Source organism: Pinus tabuliformis, chromosome J, assembly GCF_031772625.1.
Source record: "Pinus tabuliformis cultivar Carrire ecotype Pingquan chromosome J, CPIR1, whole genome shotgun sequence".
Taxonomy (NCBI): Eukaryota; Viridiplantae; Streptophyta; class Pinopsida; order Pinales; family Pinaceae; genus Pinus; species Pinus tabuliformis.
The window spans coordinates 1,430,087,116-1,430,112,724 of record NC_142295.1 but is presented as its reverse complement, the minus strand read 5'-3'; positions in this window follow the sequence as shown (position 1 = coordinate 1,430,112,724).

Below are 25,609 nucleotides of genomic sequence, written 5' to 3'. Positions count from 1 at the left end.
CAACAGAGGAGTCAGGCCAGAAATTGTTATGGAGGCAAAAGAAGCTGCTCCATAGGTTGTCGAAGTATTAGCGGAGGTCCCCAAATCACCAAGGATGTTGAGACCAAAGCTGACCCCAACCAAGGAGAGTGCTAAGGATAAAAAGGGAAAACAACCTGCAATATCGGTGCATGCATCACTGAGAAGAAATCCACCGAAGGACAAGCCCATTGCACAAGAAAAGGGCAAAGCCATCAATTCGAAGCTGGAGGAGGAGGAAATCGAAGACATCCTGAAGGATGACTAGGAATTGGGGATAGACATGGAGGAAGTTGAAGTCCAGGGTGTTGAACCTATCACTCAATTACCTGAGTACGTCCCTCTAGGCAAGGGCAAGACCAAGGTGCCAAAATATATCAATGAGAGCAAGGTCCCCTTGCAAAACCCTTTGCTTCCAAATGAGATTGTCTTCGAAGGACCACGCTTAGGGCGGGTTCCTCTGTTAAAGCTCGAAGACTAGGACTTAGTTGACCATGAGAAGTTCCTACACTTGGCAACCGAGCAGCTAATGCGCCGCATTATTGACACAACCATCGGGATGACCTCATTAGAGCCACGGAAGTGGCTCAAAGGAGTAGACAAGGTAGGTCTACTCAACCTGCTATGGGTGCCACATTACAACCGCACCCTGATTACAATATTGGTCATCAAGCAGCTACTATTCTTGGTGCATGATGGGTGTCTGTGGCTAGAGGAGTCAATATCCATCACTGACATATTGATCCATAGGATCACGTGGTTGCCCTACACAGGAGAATATCTGGCCATGATATTTGGCGGAAAAGGTGGTGAGCAGGCCCTTGCGGAGGCCATGAAGGAGAAGCTTAAGCCGGTGAAGAAGTCGTGCGGATATGCCATATCAAGCATCAGTGACCCTGCTGTAAACATGGCTACACAGATTTTGGCACAGAAGGTGATGAGGAAGTGTCGCGCAGATGAGGTGCTGATGCTTGTCGTCGCGCTAGCAGCCTAGTGCACCGAAGGAGTCTAGTTCAATTGGGTGCACTATCTCTGCGTGAGTTTCTTGAGAACTACCATGAGGCACAAGAGCTCAGCAAGACGTTCCACTACGCGTGGCTCTTGCTGTCTATTGTGTTGGTATCATGGGAGTTTCCAGAGGACAGTTAATTCCCTTCGGTTGCGCCCGACCTACCAGAAGCAGTGAAGTACGCTTCATTGTGGGCAACCAAGGATGTTCAACGCATCAAGGATAACAAGATCTTATAGATCTTGATGGAGATGAACATCCGCATGGCCATCAATCGCAAACTGCGGTTGTCACCTACGGTGTTTTCCAACCTGCAGGGCTATGTGGAGTTTAAGGCAAATTTTCACCATGTGTCCATTAGGGCATAGAAGGACCCTACGCAGACATGGTATGACTTGCCTTACCTAGCAATGGATGACACCATTGATACAGTACTTGATCGCTGGCCAGCAGAATGGTGCACTATAGCAGACTTGGTAGTGGGAGGGAGCAAGTCTGTCGCGCAACACAAGAAGGAGGAGGCCAAGCTCAAGATGACACAACTGGCCGAAAAGAGAAAGAAGGAGGCCACTAACAAGGCCCAAGAGTAGCGTGATGCCGCTCGGCAGATGGAGAAGCAAAAGGGTGGAATAGAGCAGGGCTCTGACGAAGGCGTAAGGTCCCCTTCACCCAAGACAAAGGAAAAGATAGATAAGCAGACAAAGCAGCACAACGCAGACCACAGACGACGTCCGATTGCATCAAATGTCCAAGGGAGCAAGAGAAAGGAAGGTCCAGGAAGAAATCCAAGGCCACTAAGACATCACTAAACCCAATCACCCTCATAGAGGGCAATTTGCATGACATCGGCAACATGGTGCGGGATGTCATCGCGAAGGCCTACAACAGTTTGAGTAGCAACAACAATTAATATTGGGGGCTATCCAAAAAGGTCTATAGGAGTTGCAAACCCGTGCATTACAGGTTGGCGTGATGTCGACTAGCCTTGCTATCGGCACTTCAGAAGCTATCAAGATGTTGCATGCAAAGGTCTCTAGCGCAATAGTGCTACCTAATGGAGCACTGACCACGAAGAATGAAGCTAACAGGCCCACTGTCAGCGCCCTCAAGGGAGTAGGGTTGAATCTAGAAGCTCTCCCTAGTGAGGCACTCCACCTATTGCAGGATGGAGTGATTACAGAGTTAAGGGCCTGTGAGCACCTTGCCCTACAAGTGATCAATGAGCAGCAGATTAACAATGCGTAGATGGCACTATAGCGAGACTCTACCATCGCCACCATGACTGAGGTAACCACACAAAACAAACGAATCATTCAAGTCGTAGAGGAGGCATGCTGAATGGTCCCAGAGTTGGCCATTCCTAAGGAAGAACTGGTTGAGGTGTGCATCCGCAAGCTGGCTACAGGGGTGCACAATGCTCGCACAGAGATGTCTCGGGTTCAGTTGGATTTGAACCTTCAGATTACCGAATTGTAGTTGAAGGCCTAGCCTTCAACCCTACTAGAAGTAAAGGAGCAGCGTGCAACTACTGTTATGAGGAAATAGCGGCGGTTGACAGTGCAGTAGCAGACCACACACAACTTTTTGAGCAGTCGTTCGAGGTCCTAACGAGCTTGTAGGAGGAACCTAATGTACAATGATTAGAGATAGAAGTGTGAGAACTGCAATAGTGCTATGATGAGGTCAAAGGCATAGTGCGAACTGTCATGCTCACATAGAGACTGACAAAGATGTAGGAGGCTGAGTAGTTGAAAGAATAGGTGGATGCAGCGCAACACAAGGAAGCAGTGCTGAAGGCACGGTTGAAGCCCTGGCTAGATGAGGATTATGCGGTTATGACCTCTATTGAAGGAAAGCTTGCGACTCTGCAGACAACTCAGCAAAAGCTTCAGGCTGATAGTTTAGGAGCAGTGACTGAGCAGATGGTTGAAGAAGCAAAGCAGGCGGCTTCACAGTGCACTACCGAGGTTGTGGTCATACACGTTGAACTGGGAGGTCTTCGTGCTAAGATCTCTACGCCCGCCGAGTGAGTCGAGGGCGAGTCACGATGTTTGTGTTGGGGGCCTGTTGGGAATGGGATCCCCCAAGGACAATTTTGGGGCTAAAAAACCATGTTCTGGGTCAATTTTTTTAATAAAGTTGTAAAGTCTCTGCATTTTGTGGTTGCGGAGCATGAAGGTTTCATGAGTCATAAATGGTTATCTGCCCTTATTTTGTAAAGTGTAAAGTTGGCTGTAAAGATCTACCCATGGTTCGCGGACCATGGGATTGTATAAAAAGAGTTAAGTAATTAAGCTCTAAGTAGCTTTAGAAGGAAGAAGTCTTAAGCGATAAGGAGGAAGTCTTTAGAGAAGTCTAAGTTTTGGGTCGTAGCGTAGGTAGAGGCTTTGCAGTTGAGTGCATAGAGGCCTAGGGTGGAAGTCCGCAGTTGAGTGCACAGGCCCCTACAACTGTGTGCACAGGGCGGATAGAGTCTATAATCATTTGAAGATATCAATAAAGAGAAGCATTCTACAAATTCTGTATCTTTGTTTCCTGTTAATGCATCTTGTTGTATTGTGTATGGATTTCATTTACAATGCTTATGTGATGCACGAATGTCTGTAATTACGTTGGTTAATTGAACGCAATTAAGAATATCTGTTTACGCGGTGCTAACTGTGATTGTTTAGTAAGATAAATAAACAGTTAAAGATAACTGGGAATTCGTATAGTACACTGTCATAGCAGCGTGAAAGTACCTGAGCTGCAGGATAGGGCTACGCAAAGGCCAATCGTACTCCTTCGCGGAGGTACTGAAGGGAAGAATAAAGGGCTAGATTGATAAAGCCCTAGAACTTAACAACCTGTGTGAAAGTAGGAATAGAGGGTACAAACTGACATCACGACCATCTCAGGGTGCGGAAAATTGGTTCCAGCATCCCCCCATACTGCTTCAGGTGAGACTTCGGTCCATGCTCTGCAGGCTAATGCTAAAAGGGCCAGTAGTGTAGGGATTTGTTTGGCTAACTAACGTTGAACCTGGGTTAGGCCCCACACAGTCAACAACAAGGGATGCATTAGGCTAAGTGTATCACCTTGGGGTGCACTGGTAGTGTCTGTGAAGAAGAAGGATGGTAATATCAGATTATGCATTGACTACAGGCAGTTGAACAAAGTGACCATCAAGAACAGGTATCCATTGCGGAGGATTAATGACTTGTTCGATCAGTTGAAGGGAATAGTAGTTTTCTCAAAGGTTGATATGAGATCCGGATATCACCAGGTACACATTAAAGCGGAGGACATTTACAAGACAAATTTTTGGACCAAGTATGGGAATTATAAGTTTGTTGTAGTGCCATTCGATTTGACTAATGCTCCAACTACATTTATGTGCTTAATGAATAGTGTGTTGCATCCGTATTTGGATATGTTTGTTATTGTGTTAATTGATGACATATTGGTACATTCTAAAAATGAGGAAGAGAATGTCAAGCATTTAGTAGCAGTGTTGAGGTTGTTGAGAGAGCATCAATTGTATGCTAAGCTCAACAAGTGTAGTTTCTTTCAAAATGAGGTACATTACTTGGGGCATGTTGTCTCCAAGGAGGGCATTGTAGTAGATACAAAAAATATAAGGGCTAGCATGGAGTGGGTAGCTCCCAAGAATGTAGATGAGGTGAGATATTTCATGGGTTTGGTAGGATATTAGAGGAGGTTTATCAAGAACTTCTCACAAATTGATTATCCTATTACGTCGTTGCAGAGGAAAGGTAAGAAGTTCAAATGGAAAAAGGAGTGTGAGGCTAGTTTTGAGTAGCTTAAGCAGTTATTGACACATATACCAGTGTTAAAGATTGCATATCCAGAAAAAGAGTTTGTAGTATGCACAAATTCTTGCAAGAAAGGACTTGGTGGAGTCCTTATGCAGGGTGGACAAGTGGCATGTTATGAGTCGCGAAAATTGAATGAGCACAAGCAGAACTACCCCATACATGATCTTGAGTTGGCAGCAATTATACATGTGTTGAAGATGTGGAGGCATATCTTATGGGAAGGAGGTTTACATTGATGAGTGATCACAGTGGTTTGCGGTATCTATTTGACTACCAAATCTAAATGGTAGGTAGGCTCGGTGGTTGGCTACAATAAACAAGTTCGATTTTGAGATCAAGTACATCAAAGGCAAAGAGAATAGAGTGGAAAATGCTCTTAGTAGGCGGATACAAGAAAATTACTTAGAAGCTATGAGCTCATATGGGACAGACTTACAAGACAATATGTTGTAGGTAGGTCAGTAGGATGTCATATATATGGAGATTATGCACCGGTTGCAACAAAGTATTGGTACTGGCATAGGTACAGGTACAAGTACAGGTACAGGTGTAGGTGCACAGGATGTGGATTGTTGCCTTACAACAGATGGATTGGTTAGGTTTAGAGACAGGATATATGGGCCAGATAAAAATGAGTTCAAGAAGGTGATATTGAGGGACTTTCATGTGAAACCATATTCAATGCACCTAGATTATTAGAAGACATTGACTGCAGTGAAGAAATTTTACTATTGGCCGAACCTGAAGAGGTATGTAACAGAGTTTGTGGCTAGGTATTTTGGTTGTTAGTGTGCGAATGCATAGTGTAAGCATCTAAGTGGACTACTATAGCCGATTGTGATTCCAAAGTGGAAATGGGAAGTCATTTCCATGGTCTTCATCACAAGTTTGTTGAGGACAGTGAGATGACATGATTCCATCATGGTTATCATGGACATATTGACAAAGGTTGTGCACGTAAGTCTAGTGAAGTCTACATTCTCAGCCAACGATGTGGCATAGGTATTCATCAGAGATCTAGTCAGATTGCATGGTTTCCGAAGAACATTGTGTCAGATAGGGATGTGAAGTTCACTTCCAAATTTTGGAAGGAGTTATTTGCAGGTTTGGGCACAAAAATTTCCTTCAGTATAGCTTATCATCTGTAGATAGATGGAAAGAAAGAGAGGGTCAACAGGATATTGGAGGACATGTTGAGGATGTATGTGATGCATCAACAGCGAAAATAGGAAGATTACCTTCCATTGGTAGAATTCTTTTACAAAAATGGGTATCAGGAATATTTGCGGATGAGTCCATTTGAGGCATTATATGGGCAAAGTTGCAAAAATATTATTAGTTGGAGTGATCTAGTTAATAGGGTGTTGATAGTACCATACATGTTGGTAGACATGGAACATGAAATGTAGGTAATCAAGAAAAATCTAAGGGCAACATAGGATAGGCATAAGAGCTATGCAGATTGGAATAGGTTGTTTAAGGAGTTCCAGGTTGGGGAACATGTGTACTTGTGCATCAAATCGAAGAAGAGCTCATTACAGATTGGATCATGTGCTAAGATGGAACCACGATTTTGTGGACCCTTCAGTATCATTGAGAGGATTGGGCCAGTAGCCTATCAATTTTCATTGCCTCCAATAGTGAAAGTACATGATGTTTTCCATGTGTCATTGCTTAAAAAGTATGTTAAATATGTTGATCATGTGATTGACTGGACTGTATTGTAGGTGGAACCAGATGGAGAATTCCAAACGGAGCCTTAGTGTATATTGTAGAAAAATGTGCTCATGCTTTGGAACTGAGAAATCGAGTAGGTTAAAGTGCAATGGAAGCACTTTGGGCATGATGAAGTGACATGGGAGATGGCGAATCAGATGCGGATTATGTATCCTTCCTTTTTTTTCAGTCGAGGCAAAGCAGTTTTGGTGTGGTGTTTTGGTATATGTCTTGGTATATGTTTTGGTATAAGTTTTGGTGATGTTTGGTATATGTACATATGTATATGGATGTAAATACTACCATGAGCTATGTTATAAATCTCCAATAAGTGATATGGGTGTCATGTAATTATGATGTTATGTTTTCATGTTGGTTTGCTTCTCAGCAGGTTGATTATTGTAAATACTGCATCGAGCTAAGTTATAAAGATCCATCGGTGGTATATTTTTCTTACAATAGTTTTGTGGTTATAGGTTTTTTTGAACACCAAGGATGGTTTTCCCCTAAGGGGGAGCGTTCTATAACAACCTCATTAAAATTCCATGTAATAAAAGTTAATAAAGGCAAAAATAATAACCACGGTTGATGGGACACTTATTCCAAGATGAATGCTGGGAAAGACATCCTAGTGTGGGTGTTCATTTGGTTATTAATGGCAAAGTAAATTGACAAAGGAAATGGCTAAGGCTTTGGAAAGGAAAAATGCCATTTTTGGCATATTTATTTATGAAAATAATGGAAATTAGGAGAAAAAGGAGGTGAAAGGTCACATGTTGCATGTGAGGATGAAAACGAAGGAAAATAATGGAAAATGAAAAAAATAGAGGACTCATTCATAAAAAGGTTTCTGAGGATCAGTTGGTAACCTTTTTTAGCTCAGTATTGGAGCTCTCCCATTATTATCTCTCTCTCATACTCTTAGATATTGAGTTTTATTGGAGCACTCTTGGAGGGTGTGGCATACTTGGATTTTTGGAGCGAGAAGGCAGAGGAAGAGCAAGAAAGTGCACGAGGACACCGAGATCAGTAGCTACAACGAGATTTTCTTGTAGGTGTTGAGTTGCACGTATATTTTCCTCACTAGTTTTGGCATGCATGGCATATGCATGTGGTTTGTTAGTTGTGATTTTTCATTGGCATGGAGGATGGTTGGGATTGACTGTGGATTTCCTAGCCTTGCCATTTCCTGGATAGCCATGGAGATTGTGGGTTCATTTCATTGTTTTGTTTTGGTTGGTTCTCATGTTTCCTTAGCTTGGGTTGAGTTACTAGTTCTTGGAGCTTTGTTGGACAAACACTCTGGAGCCCTTGGTGGGTTGAGTTGCTAGTCCTGAGGCCTTAGTTGGACAAATGCTCTGGAGCTCAGTAAAAGCTGTGGGTTGAGTTACTAGTCCTGAAGCCTTGGTTGGAACAAATTATATGGATCCCTAGAAGGCTTGGATAGAGACTGATATGATGTTGGTTTTGTGATGTCTGACCATGAGGTGGAATCATTGTTTGATGGGTTGAGGTGGACATTGGCCTCTGGAAGGCCTGGATGGTTTTGGATTGATGTGTTCTATGAGATACCACATTCATGCTTGGAATATGGCACAGGGGTGAATGGTTGAAGAGAGATTTGACTCAGCCATTCTATGGTTGGGTGGAATGTGGAAGTCCCATCCCAGGTTTGGATTTTTTATCATCAATATGAGGTTAATTCTCCTTGTATTTCTCTGAGTATTATACTACTTTATATGTGGATCATATGGTTATGATTTCATTGGTATTTCTACTGCTATTATTTTGGTTATGTATGTGTTTTATGACAATGGATATGTATGGCTCTCATCATGATTTTACTTGTAAATGAATGGAAAATGTATCTATGACCTAATGGATGAAATGGCAGTTGACGTGTTGAGGCATCAATGCTTCTTAGTGATTCTAAGATAAGTGTGAAACCCCTATTCTCACATCTGTTATTTACACCTATAGATTACATATTCATGATGTGTTTGACTAAATGTCTATCATGGCTAGTAGGGGTCCAGTTAAGGTCTTATTCAAGTGATTTCATTTTCATTATCGTTTAACTATTATTTTACTATTATGAAGATGTCATTCAATTCTGGGTAGTGACTTGGGCTCTGGGCCTGAAAAAGTAGCTCAAATCCCAGGGACGTTGGAACAAAACTATACAAAATAGTCCTTGGATGCTGGCTTATGGGTCTGTGAGAGCGTCCATAGGTCCTTGGAAGTTGGCATGCCCATAGCATGAAAGTTTCTAGAGGTCAAGTGGTCCAAAATCTCAGTGGGACCCAGGGGCTGATTGGTAGCAAGGTTGGATTAGTTCCTGATTGTCCTAAAGTTGATGTTGAATATATGTATGGCGTGTTTCTATTGGTTCCACTTCCTTAACGTGACTTAGGAGGTAAAATCATATCATACTGGCCTCTCATCGCATGTTTACTGTGGTTGGATGGTTGCTTGGGTAGATGTGGGAGGAGGGTGTTACAACAATACTCCCCCTATCTACAACTCCCCCCTTTGACATTGTGAAATAGGGATGTTCACCTTAAATTTTTTCTTTTCCCAATTATTTTTCAAAGAAAATTCCTAGTCTATTAGTTGACTAAATGGAAAGACAAAATTTTCAAGTTGAGCAATTAGCTAGACAAGAGCACATCATCATATATCAATCTAGTAATCTCTATTATGTCAACTATCTTTTTCAATCATAATAGTACACAATCACATCTATCAACAATATAAGGAAATCAGTCACACAAATACCAATCATCCCATTAACTAATATGTTAATACTCAATCGAATGAATAACTTCAATAACAATCATTCCATGAAATTAGTGGGATTTTTAGTAATTTCATTAACACCCCTAGAAATGTGAGAACAATCAAAACATAGTTGACAAACCACCTAGTCGAAATTTGGTTAACTAGTATCCTTACTTGATCCTTAGTCAACCAATATAAATTCTTTAGTTTTATTGACAGTGCTAGAAGCCGCAAATAGGGCATGGGGTCTCCTCGATGTGAAGTCGCAATTAGACCCCACACCATTTGGAGTAGGAGCTCAAACCACAATATGAAAGGTTGGCGAAGTGGTGGGTTTTAATAGTGTGCCTTAGCTACAATAAACACATAGAATGATGTATATGTGACTTTGGTGGAAACAAGTGTATGAACTTTGTGAAGTGTTAAGTGTAATGCATGAGAGGTTCCATCACATCGAAGGGAAATAAAGTGAGCCCCTTAGAAGCATGTAATAGTACTTAGGTTAAAAGAGACACACGAGTAGTAAAAGGAATCATAAGTTATCCTGCAAAATAGTTCACAAGATAACCATGATTGAAATAAAATAACAACACGCATTCAAAAAAAATCATACTAAATAATATGAATTAGTTCATAAGCGCTAGCGTAAATAAAATAACACATATCACAAACATAACAAGAATAGTCTTACTACATCCATGACATTTGCATGAAGACATGCTAGCTCCGATATTTTATTAAAGGTGAAAGTTCTAGACATACGTTTACAATTGAAAAAACACTAGCCCCAATAGTGGAACATGAAGCCAACACTTTCTTCTCCAAAGAGACATAATCCTTCTATGCTAAACAAGATAAGCCAAGGCTCCAAACAATGCTCCCAAGCTTTCAATTCCAAACCATTTACATGAGTTTTGAGGGTGTATTTATAACATATGACATGGATATCCATCATCCATTATGAACTTTGGACTTCCCTCATGACTCTTTGAATTCTTTTTTCTTTTTCTAACTAATGACCTTTCATATTCCACAATTGACACTTGGAATTCCACTCACAAATTTATTTCAAATACAATATTACAAATACCCATAGGAGACAAAATGGATAGAGCCTAATAAAACAAGCCTAATAAGACAAAGCAACATATCAAGCTTGATTTTGGGTAAACTCTAGCTCAACAACTTCAACTTGTAGTTTTGTGGTCACATAGTGATTCCAAGCTTTGTATGGTGCGATGGTCTCAAAATTTGTGATGGGATTAGGCTGAAAGCAAAACCTAGCCCCCATTGCATTTGGGTATACAATTTTGGAGCCAATATGTGTTTCCTTCTTCAATAAGAACAACATAGTGTTGATCTTGGCAGGGCCACCAATATACTTCTATATATTATTTTTGTTGAATTCTAGGTCCTCTTTAGTAGCAAATTTCTTTGAATGGTCCAAGTATTTTGAGACTTCCTATGTGACCGCATTTCTACATTTTTCTTCTGAGAGTGTATTGATTGAAGGTATTTTATGATATTTCACCATAGAATCCACACTGTTGCACAAACATGTGTAAGATGATAAAATATTGGCTATGAAAGTGTCAAGTTGTTTTTTTCTTTGTATAAGCATCTAGACTTCAGCTTTCTCCCACTCGGTTTGTTGTCCTTTTTCCTTAACCAACTCAGGTGGTGTACCTCTATATTGTGTTCCAAATTCATGCACTACAGTGATAACTACGTGAAAAAATTTGAGAGCTTTTGCATTCTCCCTTGATTTCTTTTGAATATCATGTAAGGAAACATTGCCTTGTGCACAATGACTAACTCCTCATAGAGGTTCCTCATAGTTTCTCCCAATGTTAATACTTCACCAAGTATAGATGCTGAAATCTCTTCTAAGTACACATGTGTGAGAACTTCCTTCTGAACCTATGCCTGGATTTGTTCAATCTGTTGCCTTGAAACTTCTAAATTATTTGCCATTTGTCTATTTTTGGCCATAAAATATTCTGTGTTTAACTTAGAAGCTCTTGTAAGGTCAAGTTGGTTGTGGAAATAACTTCAAGATTATTTCTAGTGTCTATTACAATCATCTTCTATTGAATGAAAGTCGGATGTGTGAGGCCATCCAGAAATTTATTCTTTCTTTCTTGCATAATTTTCTTTTGAAGCTCATCATAACTTAAGCTACAAATATCCATGGCCAGACCTTCAACAAGAGGAGCAATTTCCTCTTCATCCTCTGGAGCTTTCCCTTGTACGGGAAGAGGGGGAGACTAAGTGATGATCTGTTGTGTACAAGGCATGATATCGCCATCCTGATTCTGCTACTTTGGATCTACCTCCATGTCTTGAATCACTATAAATTCTTTAATTTCCTGGGAAAATTATTTATCCTACTGTTGTTTGCTTTCTTCTTCTAGTAGGAAATTTTTCTCTTCATCGACAACTTGCTTCAATATTGTTTCTTCCTCTTCTTTTCTCGTTTATTCTTATTGCACATGCCTTTTCTCTTGTTATTTCTTCTCCCATTCTTCCTTCTATCTTAAATATTCCACTTTTCTTTTCCATTTCCTCTTTCTCTCTGTTGTCATAAACAATTTTAAGATAGTTGAATCTGCTTTGTATTTGCAGCTTTGCTCCTTCGTTGGACTGTGTGCAACCTTCCTTTTATAATTTATGCTAACTGGGTTATGCTTCTCTAATGGTATTTCTTCTAGAGTAGATTCCTCCTCTCGAGTCACATGCGATGGACCTGCATGGATGACTGGTGCATGGGGCCTAAAGACATTATAACAATTTTTAATCTTTTCCTTCTTCGGTGTATGCGACCTACTACATGACCAATTTATCAGTGGCATACCTTGGTAACATATGTGATGAATTCTAACAACTGAACACCCCGGGATAAGTGCCATTAGGTGAGGCAAACCAATTGACAAGTTTTGCTACTGCTTCCATAGCCTTACGAGACATGTGAGGTGGCTCTTCCTCGAAGCTCATTCAGTGCCATTGATCCAAACTTAAACAGAAATGAAAAGATTACAGAAGTAACCATAAATACAAAGATGTATCATAAGTAACACTTCATTTCATTAATATCAAATACTGAAATATGCTTACAAACAAAATGGAAATAAAACTAGCTTAGACGATGGTAGCTTATCTCTGAGAAGAGATGTGGTGGATAAATGCCTCTGAATTGTGTTACAATGAGGCTCAAGGGCCTATTTATTGTTGAACAACAAGGGAGAACCTTAAACAACCAAAACCATAATTCCAAGAGATGGAACACCAAGAGTTTGTGGGCCTCGTTGGGGTTAGTTAGGCAGCTAACTTTCCAGGGTCGTAACTTGGTCATATTATCTCCATTTGGCGTGTACGATACCTTGTTAGAAATATCTCTCTAATTAGTATAGGAACTATGATAGAACCCTATAAAATTCCATGGGCCTATTGAAAACCTCAAAAAATGTTGTTTAGGTGGTCAAAACTGTTCTAGAAGTTCAACACACGAAAAACTGCTAAAAATAGTAAATACTGTAATAAACAAGGAAACAGATGAAACCGATTGGAAATCTAGGTGGAATAGGTCGGTGGCCACCAATATCCACCTAGATCAGTTCTCCCTCCTTAGAAAGAATGGTCCCCATTGCATGTAGAGCCTCCATGAGGTGAGGAAATTTCTATTGAATCTGGTCCTTGGTGAACCACTTTCTCTGATGAAGGAATTGGTCTACTTTTACAACTCAATATAGTTGGATCCTATGTTGACGAGTGTCATTGATCTAAATTTCAATGATCTAATCAGTTATGGCATGTACCATGCAGCTGGGGTTTAACTCTGTTGGTGTGAGTTGTTCTGCAATGTTAGATGTGTCCAACAATGGTGGAAAGTATGGCCAAAGGCGATCTTCATTGAACAATGGGTGAAGACCAAGGAAGGGTGGAATGCTAAGCTCGAAGGCATTATCCCTTATAGCCTTGGTGATGGTGTATGGCCCATATCGGAGTGGGTGAAGCTTGCGGTGGGGTCCAATGAGGTGCTCCTTTTGCAAATGTAGCCAAACTTTGTCGCCCACCTAGAACTTGTGTGGCACCCAATGCTGATCGTGGCGCAGCTTGTACTTAGCATTGGATCTGTCCAATATATCATGGACCTACTTGCAGATGTGTTGAATGCACTCAATGAAGTTGTTAGCCCTATTGGCTTCAGACTGGACATGAGTTGAATCTTCCTGAGTCGCTGCAAATGGTATGACCACATTAATGGGACATAATGGCTGAAATCCTAGCCCTACCTAAAAGGGGTTGTGGCCTATTGAGCTATGGAGAGCTCTATTGTAGCTATGCTAGGAATAAGGGAGGCTTTCATCCCATATGTGTGGATGCTTTGAGTTGTACACGTGCAAAATATGCATGATCATCCTATTGACAACCTCTCTTTGGTCATCCGTTTGGGGGTGCAAAGTTGCGGACTTAGTAAGTTTGGTATCCAGCATCAACGAGAGACTTGACCAAAATGCACTTAGGAATATCCCATCCTGATCTAAGATAATGGACTGTGGGATCCCAAAGTGTACCCACACTCGCTCAAAGAAGAGCTTAACAGTGGCCTCTGTTGTGATACTCTTCTTGTAGGCCACCATAATGACCATCTTAGAGAATTTGTCGACGACCATGAAAATGCAGTCATTGTCGTGCTTAGTATAAGGAAGGTCTGACATGTAACACATGGAGATGGATTTCCAAGGCTTACTAGGATTAGGTAGAGGAGCATATAGGCCTTGCTTCTTGATGGGTAGTTTGGCAATGGCGCACATAGTGTAGGATCGAATGTACTTACCAACATCTTGACGAAGGTTCGGCCAATAAAAATAATATTGCAGTACTGCCATTATTTTCTCTACTTCGAAATGTCCAGCAACCCGAATGTAGTGTGCCTCCTAATTCATCTTGGCACACTCTCTTGAAGGAACACATATATGTCCCAGGTGGCATAACAGTGCATCCTGGAGGTGAAAATTTGGAACTTTCTTACCTTCGAGGAGTTTCTGGTATGTGCTATAAAATTCTGAATCTCTTGTAAAGATGAAGCCACCCCGAAGTCATGTTCCCACAAGAGTCGAGCACAGTGATCAATGCCATGACTGGTGGTCAACTGTGGCAGTCTGAAAAATTATTGGTGCTTCCCTTCTTGTACTTAATGTTCAAATGGAACTGTTGCAGGTATGCGGACCATTTGTGATGGCGATAATTCTACAACTTCCCTTGTGTTTGTATGAACTACAGGGGTAGTGGTCTATGTGGATGACCATTTCCTTCCCTAGAATGTAATGCTTCCATTGATGATAGAACTGCACAATGGAATACATTTCCTTGTCATAGGTGGGACACTTTTAGACTGTGTTTGAAAGTGTCTCACTTTGGTAAGCCACTAGATGCCCCTTCTGAGTAAGAACTACACCAATAACATAGTTAGAGGCATCTGTATCAATCTCAAATGGTTGATGCAGATCTGGTAATGTGAGTACCAGTGCAGAGAAGAGGTGATCCTTCAACTCGGAAAATGCCTTATGTTGGGTTTCAGACTATAAGAAATTTTCTTTCGCCCCGCCCTTGGTGACTTGACTTAAATGCCAAGTGATATGAGAGAACCCCAACAAGAACCCACGGTAGAAATTAGAAAGACCCAGAAAGCTATGGAGCTCTGTTAGAGTGGTTGGGGTTGGCCAATATCGAATGAATTTTATCTTAGTTGGGTCCACATACACACCCTGCTCATCAATTATGTAACCTAGATATTGAACTTGGGTCATGCCAAAAGTGAATTTCTCCAAATTGGCACACAACTTGTGTTGTCGCAGGGTTTAGAGGACCTGTCAAATATGGTGGAGGTGCTCTTCCCAACTCTGGCTGAAGATCAGGATGTCATCTCAATACACCACAATGAATGCATTGGTGAAAGGTCACAAGATGCTATCCATCAACATATTGAAGGTTGCGAGGGAATTTTTCAACCCGAAAGGCATGAACAACAATTCAAAAAGGTCCTCCTTGGATTTGAAGGTAGTCCTCCATATATCAGAGGGTTCAATAGGCACCTGGTGATAACCAGACTTGAAATTAATCTTGCTAAAATATTTGGCTGCCTTGAACTGGTCCAAAAGTTCATCAATTCGTGGGATTGGGTACCTATTCTATACAATATTGATCTTGTTCAGTGCCTGATTGTCAATACAGAGTCTCTTGGTCCCATCCTTCTTCTCTACAGTACAATGGGGCTCCCATAGGGTGATGAGCTTGGCTTGATGTCTCCCTTCTACAACAACTCCTTAATATTCTGCTTGATCTCATTGTTCTCTAGAACAGAGCATTGATAGATCGTTCCATTGGGTAGCGGCATGCCTGGGGTCAGATCGATGGAGTGCTTGACCTGGTAATGCAGAGTCATCCCCATAGGCGAGGAGGAAATGTCCCCATACTCCTCCATGACCTTATCCATCTGCTGCTGCTATGCAGAGGAGCCCTGTTTAGAAGTTGCTGCCATAATGTTCTTCTTGCCCTAAGGGTGAATCATCAGGAAAACAAATTTCCTGGTCTATGAAACGATCTTACTACATTGCTTTGTAGTGATCAAAGAGATCGAGGTAGGTGGGGATATCTCCGGTATCCTATACAGCTTATTTCCAAAAGTAATAATCACAAATCGAGGTCTAGAATCATATACAAACTGTAGCTTCCACAAGTATGGTTATCCTAATAATACATCACAAACTTCAATAAGGAAACATCACACAATACCTCATCTGTGAAGGGCTTGATGTTGTAGGGAAGGTGACACTATTTGTTGACGCAGAGATCTCGTTCTTGGTGAACCCACTCGATGGCGTATGGATACACATGTGCTGTAGTTGGTATGCCTAGCCATTTCATGACCTCTATTGAAATGAGGTTCTTTTCGCTCCTATTGTCGACAATGAACTGCAGTGCAGAACCCTTCACCCACATCTGTGAGTGGAAGAGGTGTTCCCCCTCATATGGGTCTTCAAGATCATTCTTTTGGATCTTGGTGGTGGCCACAGTGGAAATCAACTCCACATCAATGATCTTCTTCCCTTTGTCATTCCCCTTGATAGGTTCTGACTCAGAGTCATAACATGCATCTAATTCAGAATCCTTCAGCTTGACCACTAGTGACTTCTTGGTCCAACACTCACTCGTTTTGTGAGTGGAGATCTTATGGAACTCACACCATTTTCCTGTGTCCTTCTTTGTCTTCGTGGTGTTGTAGTTTTCTTGCAGCTTCAGTGGGTTGTCCTGGGTCACCCTGACTTAGATTTGTCATTTTCTCTATGGTTTGGGGGCACCTTTCCCTTACTTTAGATTCACAGATCCAAATTCTCTCTTCTTGTGTTTAAACTTTTGCTTAATATTGAAAACGTATTTGTATGTCGTGTCGAGTGAGGAGATTTCTATGAACTCCATCTCATCCTAGATGTACCTCTGTAGGCAGCCACGGTAATTGAGTACCAAATGTCACTCATAATCCTTGATACCCAACTTCATGCGAAGGGTATGGAAAACATTTGTAAACTTCGGCATGTCTTGGTCCCTTCCCTACCGCAACGTGGTCCACGTTATGTATTTATCCTCATAGCCCCCGACAGGGTAGTACGCTCCATGATGGCATCCCTGAATGAATTCCAAGTAGGTGTGGCTGAAAATAGGGAAGGTGTACTTTCGTCCTTGTTCTCGCAATAGGTTTCCAACCAGTCCTTGATGTGGGGGGCGAATTTGAGAAATGAAAAAGTAATATTTTCCCGACTGGAAAAATCATGAACATAAAATATCATTTTAGTAGATTTGACCATTTATCTATGGTGTCCACATCTATCTAACCTTTTGTTGAAGCCTCGAAAATTGTTGCTTCAACATGGGCGAAAACCACCCGGTCCGGACCTTGGTTGGCAACTCCTTTTTTGTTTGGTGTAGTGGCTTTGACTGGGGATAATGGGACCAGTTTCCCAATCTAATTTATAATAGTGTTGATGGGTTGATATGTGATATTTTGGAGTAATGTTTAAGCTAAAAGTAATCTAATCTAAACTAATAATCACATGCATTTTATCCTAATTTAAACACTATCTAATTATTCCTATACCCGAGAATAAATTGAAGTATGCGATCTATAGTAATGTCCAAAAGCAATTGGTAATAAAGATCATTCAACTGCAATAAGAAGTGAAATCGTTTAACAATAATCATTTCGTATAAAAAGTTAGCCGAAACGATTGTGAAAGATATATCGCATAAGAAATTATTCATGTATTCGACATAAAATATAGCCCATCGTCATACAAAAGCACAATAATGCTAACCAAGATTCAAAATTTCATACATAAACAATTTGAAGATAAAGTATTGCATAATACATAAGTAAAAGAATTATGAGATAAAAGTACCATTTACAATACCTCCTACTAATGTGCTTCAACAATATTGATCTACTTTCAATCCATCCAACGCCATCTAAAAGTTAAAAAGTGCAATTTCAGTAGAAGATGCCAGATAAGATAAAAATAAATCTCGTTCCATTCATTTCACTAGAACTTCCTCAAAGGGACATAAGTGCATGTTTTGAAGATTGTTTCTGATAAAATTTATGGAGCCCTCTCTAAATGCATGAGAGGGGTTTAAATACTAAACTATAAAACTAAAAATAGATTATTACAAAATTAGTTGAGGAAGTTTAAATGAGCTTCCTAAAATTATGCAAAATAAAACAAAAATAGAAATGATCATGGTCACTCACTGTTCTGCATTTGATCTTTTGGATTGCAAATGTCCATCATGGGCTTGAGCTGTGTTAGTTGTCTGATTTCAGCTTTCAACTGTCTAGTGAACATGGTGTCAGTCAGTGTTGGCACCATTTTCTCCGTAGAAGTGGTTAGCCATCGTAGGGTCATCCACTGGCTTTGAGGTTTCACTAAATGTCACCAATATGCTTCGCAATTTAGCCTGGTCATTTGCCTAATTGCTTCTGCTTTTTCTTCTATTGCCTGCCTCCATTATAGTTCAAACTGTTTTACATTAGGAATAAAACTTGGAATGGACTCTGCCACAAGGTTGATGCTATCTAATTTTTCATTAATATTTTTGATAACACTATTTGCTACTGCTTCAACATCTGTTGTTCTCTTTTCTGCCTCTCTAAGCCAAGAATCCCAGTTTGCAAATAAGTTTTGTTTGTGTGACTCTTCCAGTTTAGGTAGGTCGGCCTTTCTCCCATCTTCTGAATTCTGCTAGGTGATGAAGTCAGAGACTTTTTTCAAGATTTCATCATATTTAGGTCTCATTTCTATGACTTGACTCGTCAATTTGTCGCTTATTTCACAATAAGAATTCCATTGCGAAATCTTCTGGCATAATAGTTCCTTTTGGTGCATCAGTTGGGAGTTAAGGCCAAGCACTTCAGTAATAAACTGATCAATTTTTGGATCATCCTTATGTAGATCAATTATTTCTTGTATTTGCGTTTCCTTCTCTGCTAAGTTGGCTTGATGTTTTATTTGCATCTGCTCGAACTCTTGTTGAAGCTTAGCTAATTGTGTCTCTGCTTGCTGGTCAGATTTTGCTTACTGTAATTGTTGTTCAAGTGACAAAATTTTATCTTCTTTTTCCTTAAGCAACATTTGCACCACTGTTGCTTTGTCTATGGTCGTTATAGCATAGGCACCTAGAAACTGTGAGAATCTAGTAAGGTTGCAAGATGGGTCGATGGGTGAGTCTTTCTAGACAACATCCATCGGTTCATTATCAGGGGTAGTAACAACAGTAGAATCCAACTTCCTTTTCTTCCTTTGTCTTTTAACAACTACTTTGTGTTGTGGGCTATAAAACACATCTAGAGGGGGAATCTCCTCAATTATAAAAACAATTTCAGAGGTGGGAGTAACAGTGATGTTCTCTACCTCTTGAGTATTTACAATCTCCTTTGTTGTAATTTCTTGAGTTGCTTTATGTTGTGGAGTTTGAAACTCTGGCGTTTGTTCCTTTGTATGGAGCCTTTTATTAAAGTTGTCCCATTCTTCCTCTAAATCAATCACCAGGGGTTTTATTGGCTGGGTGGAGGTGGAATGGATTTCAGCCTATTTGCTAGCTGAAGTTTGCTCAACTGTCTTTTCTATAGATTGGCTTATGTCTTTTTCCAACTCCCTGCTTCTTTTCCCATTTTGTGATGATTTCTCTCACTCCCTGGTAGATTTCTCTTGGGATTATGCTCCAGAATCAGTTTTAGAATTTTCTTTGGAATCTCCCTCTACACTTACACTCGGAGTAGGCTCCCTTATTGGTTCAATCAATAATTGGTCCAATGGGACCTTCATTATCCTCCTTTCTTTGTACTTGTAAGAGGTTTCAAGATCTTCACGGTCAAAAAGTATTTGTTCCATATGCTTCACCTCTATGAAGTTGTTCTTCTATAAAAATATGTCATCAAATTCATCTTCCTCATTACTGAATACTTTTATTTTTACCATGGTGGTAAAGTCTTTGACAGTTCCAAATGGGTCATATTGCCTTCCTGGGAATTTAGGTAACTGCAGAGATAAAATAATCTTTGATTCTTTGAATGCATGCCCCAGGTTGTGTAATGCAAATGCTCCACACTATAAAGGGAATGTAGGCTAAATGGCCTTTTTTTCTTCCTTTAATGTTTTTTTCATCCCCCCCTCACTAGTTGTTTGATAGGCTATCTCTCTAGCCATGTCCGAAACATAGTATGGGAGGACGTGGGGGGGCGTAATGCTGCCAAATACCATACATGAATGTTTCCTCCCCAAACCATCTGGCCATTGGGAGGATATCTACCTCGGCTTCTTTGAAAAACTTGGGGGCATCTCGGTTATAAATCCGTTTGTGGATAGGGAGTATGACTCCATGACAAATTTTGTAAAAATGTGGTTGAAACTAAGATTCCCACATGTCTGTATGGTATATTTTAATGGGAAGTGGATTTTGGATAGTCCACTTCCATCCCATGACAAGAAATTTCGAACCAAAAAAAATTGCATCCATTACATAGGCACTCATAAAAAATGGAGGGTAAACCCTCGAAGCAACACTTCTTTTCCTTCTATACTCCATTATTGTTCTTGTTAAATTATCAGACAAAATTTGTGCCCAATTCATTATAGTTGCGTTATGGCTGCATCTATTAATGGCAGCCATTCTGGGGAAATTTAGTGCTATCGGATTTTCCAAATAGTATACACAGCATGGCCGCTTCAAAACTATGAGGGGGACAAATAGATGCAGTAGAGTACATACCGTTCTTATCTTTTTTTATTTTTCCCTCATTATTTGACCAGGTCTAGGTGCAGTCCGTTGGGTCCTCGTTCTCTTTGGAAAAATTCTCGACGAACTGCTTGTTGTAGATGACTTGTGGCTCTGGTAGGTGGTACATAAGCCGCAAGTTGTCTGGCGTAAAAGATCCCATAACCTCTTGGCTTCTGGTCTTGAATTCTCTGTCTGAGATGTCGACTTCATCAATAACCCATTTAACCATGTCTGTATAAGGGATTATCTTTGGATGTGCAGTTATGCGATGCAAAAATGATCATGCTATCTTAAACATGGAGGCGTCTGAGGAATCACGTCCATCAACTGTGACCTTCGTTTCCAAAATCCTTGGTTGCTCTTCTTCCAGTATATTATAAATGGCTTCCCACGTAGAGGTTCCTCCCTCTCTGTTGCATGTAGTATCGTAAATAGAGGAGTCATTTTTGATTTCTCAGAGACAACTGCCTTGCCTTTCTTCACCATTGCTCCCAACGATTTGCTATGTGGATTTTCCATGAAAGTGAAGAACAACAGCTATTGGATACACAAAGATGACAATGAACATGAAATGGAATAATGCGGATAACTTGTAAAGGTGATAAAATGAGTTTTATTTGAACACATGTAAGAATATATCATATCACGTTAAATGGCTTTTCACACATAAATGCAGTTAAATCTTACTAAATGCCCACTAATGCTTCGTTATCTCTTAGCTTTAATGCTCATAAATGCTTGCATCATAAGTCAGGAAGAAAGCTTCTAGGGTGGTGAGCCTTTGAATTGCGATAATGGCGATTTTTTGATTTGCGAAGCAATATCGCAATATGACTTTTCACTTTTCTTACCCTCCCTTGCGTTTCTGCAAGATGCGAGATGCGAGCCACTCGTTTATTGTCTCAAAACATAGCTACTTGTTAGGTTTTTCTATGTAAAGACCTTTTTTAATAAGTGGCAGACCTAAACATTTGTTCGTAATGTATTGAAGGAGTGGGCTCGGGTCTTGATCACATTTTGCAATATCAACTGATGGTAAGTTTGTGGTGTTCTTTTAAATGATAAAAATGCGATGTGGTAAAGGTTATGATGCCATCACAACTTCGCATTTCTCTTGTTTTGAGATAACCTTTTAAGGCGGGCTCTTCATAAATAGCGATATGCAATGCGAGACTTGGTTTTGATGAGAAAAGCTTTAGGACCTATTTTATATATAAAAAAATATGATAGTTTCGAGGTATAAAGCATGGAGTCTTCTATTAATCATTTTTCACTAGATTTGGTGGGTTAGCAAGGTTTTTGATGATTCTTAATCATGCGATACGCAGGAAGGCAAGCATCTAGTAATTCTTTTGAAAAAGAGGTTTGATTGATATCTTGCTTTATTCCAAAATTAAATAATAAAAATGCCTAAATGCTAAGTTTATTTTTGGAAGGATTTTTTAAAGGGCCCCTATTTATTAATGTAATATTAACTATTGCTATTAATAAATGGGGGATTGTTGAATAGTAGAACAATTGGCGATTCACTTGGAAGAACCAGTTATCTCTGATAGTTTTTTGAAATTTCTAAAAATTTCCAACATAAAGATAGTTTTGAAAATAAAAATTACATGGAATATAAGGTAAGTAATACTTCTCATTAATAATAAAACAACATCTACTTAAATATCATTCATTTTATTATTCTTTTCTCATAACAAAGTCACTTTGTCTACATCAGTCTTTACTTGGTTTTAAGGATAAAAACAGGGAGCCTCTTCTCAAATCAGTTTTTAACCAGCAATGATTCAGTATCCCACCTAGGTTAGAATACAATTTTAAAGATAAGATCGTTTGTATACTTATTGATTTCTTTATTTTCTGAAGTAATTCATTCTTCCTTCAAAATTTCATCTTTTATCTCTTAAAGGACAATGGCTTGGTTTGGTGACCAAAATTGACAATTCCATTCACTTGATTTGTAAATTAACTAAACAAGCTGGCTCTTGATGAGACCCCTTGTCTTTTGATTAATATAATCTCAAGCCATTACCATGTTTTGATATGCAATATTGGTAATGTCAGTTAGTTATAATCTTACGATCATGGTAAGCCGGCTCTTGATGAGACCTCTTATCCTTTAAGTTTAAGTATATTTTAGAATTACACTCTAAAAATGAAAGTTGATTAGGTGGGAAGAATCATTGGCTCCTTAAGAGCTTCTAGATGATAATTGTGGAGTTTTAAAGATGCTTTTCTGTAGAGAGACTTTGCTTTGTTATTAATACTTTTCTTGACTAGTGTAAAGAAAAGATTTCTTTCTAAAGCTAAGTTTCATTAAAGATCAAATAAGTTTTAGCAGAGAACAAGCAGTTTTGAAGCAATAGAACTTAACTATAAATTTCATATGTGAAGATTAATTTTCATAACAATATTTACTTACACAAGCGAAAATTCAAAATTAAAAAGAGACTATCATTTGTAAAGCCAAAAGTAAATGTTTTTCAACTTGTCTTATTCTTTCTAAAAAAATAAAATAAAGGCAATAATATACAATGAATAGAAGAGATCATTTTCCATGGAAATTATTTCTTTAAAATCTACCCATTAACAGTTAGAGATTCCCTCTTACCTGATAAATCCTATAATAGAAAAGTTGATGGGCCCATTTGTTCCACAATCTGAAATGGGCCAAGCCACATTTATTGGAACTTGGCATGCTTACCTTTCCCTTCATGGGCTTTATCCCATTTCAATACTAAGTCTCCGAGTTGAAAATATTTTGAACTTACAGAATTTGAATCAAAGGAAGCTTTGACTAACTGCTGATGATATCCATGTGTGATCCTGGCCTTTTCTCTTTCCTCTTCAAGCTTAAGGATTTGTAACTGTCTAACTTGCATAGATGAGGAAGGAGTTTCTTCAGTAAACCGAACTCAGGCTAAAGAGGGAATAGCTACATTTGTAGGTAAGACGACTTCTTTCCAATAGACCAAATTAAAGGAGAAGTGCGAGTTGAGGCTTTCTAAGTTATTCGGTCTACCCATAGAGAAAACATCAAAGACTTATGCTAGTTCTTCTGGCTTTGGTCAACAATTCATTTAATAATCCTAATGAGATTCTTGTTTCTAGATTTAACTAATCCATTTCCCTGCAGATAATAATTAGCAGAGTATTTAAGCTTAAAACCTCTTTTAAGAGAAAATTTTATCATAGAATTGCCTGAAAAATAAGATGCATTATCAAACATCAAGGCAGATGGTAGGCCAAATCTAGTAATGATAAATTGATCTATGAATTCAATAATGTTTTCAGAATTGGCTACCTTGAGTGGAATTGCTTCCACCCATTTGGTGAAATAATCAGTTGCTGTAAGGATATATCTATGCTGCTTATAAGAATGAGGAACCATCTCACCTATTATGTCCAATCCCCATTGCTCGAATGGTTGGTCAATGTTAGTTGGCTGTAATGGTAATGCGGGTTTCTTTTGTCTTCCTGTCTGACAAATTTTACATCTCCTTACATAACTATGTGCATCTTTGAATAATGTTGGCTAGTAATAGCCGGCATGTAGGATTTTATGTGCGGTGGTATCTCCTCCAAAGTGACCACTAGCTGGTCCATCATGAAGTTCATGCAACACCTTCTCTGCCTCAGATTTTTCAAGACATCTAAGTAAAACATGATCATAATTTATTCTAAACAACACATCATTGACAATTTGATATTGTCTAGCTTTTAAACTCAACGCCCTTTTCTTTGTGTAATTTAATTGCATTGGGGCATATCCATTTCTCAAGTAAAATATGATATCAACATATCTTGACTTAGTGTCGTTAAGGCTTACCTCATAGACTTGCACATCGTCACCTGAATGTTGTAATGCCGATAGATTTGATGCTTCTGCCAACATCCTACAAAAACATTGACCTTTTATAATTTTTGTTGGTTTGATTTCGATGTCCTATTCTTGCAGAACTGTAACGCAATTTGCTATTTTCTCACCTACATCCCTTTGTATTAACAGATTTCTCACTGCTGAGAATGGTACTATTACTTTGGTGTGGGTTTTGAGGAGAAAAATTCTGAAGTGTTTTATTGATTTGAAAACATCAAAAGCTTGTTTTTCAACGTCTGAGTAATTCAATTCAGATCCCTGCAAAGTGGAGCTAAAGAAAGAGATTGGGGCTTCAACTTTTTCTTCATTTACTTGTGTAAATATGGCTGCATATGATTTCTCGGAAGCGAAAGCATATAAAATGAAATGATTTGAAAAATTTGACGTCGCTAAAGATGGGCCGCTTATGGTTGCTTGTTTGATCAAGTTAAAGGCTTCATGTTCTGAGTCTCCCCATTTAAACAAAGAATTTTTCTTTATCATAGATTGAAGGGATAAAACAATTTGTGAGAATTCAAGGACAAATCTTTTAACAAAATTTATCTGACCTAGGAAAGATTGCATCAATTTTGTGTTATGCGATAAAGGCATTTCAGAGATTTCACTAATTCTATCAGGGTCAATATGAATCCCTACTTTGGACACAATGAATCCAAGGATATTTCCTTCACTTAATGTGAAAAAAGACTTCTTGGGATTAAGAGAAATCCCATACCTTTGGCAACGTTCAAAGATTTTCTTTAAATCCCTTAGATGATTACTATGCTTTTTGGAATATACAGTTATATCATTTAAGTAGATTACTATTGATTTGCTTACTAAACCTTTGAAGGCTATGTCCATGGCTCTCTAGAAAGTGGCATCAACATTAATCAGTCCAAATGGCATCTTTTAATAAGCATAAGTGCCCCATTTTGTCCTAAATGTAGTTTTCAACTGGTCATCTGGATGTACTAAGATCTTATTATAACCTAAGAATCCATCCAAGAAAGACATTAGTTCTGAGCCTGCAACTGATTGCAATATTTGTTCCATAGGAGGTAATGGGAAATT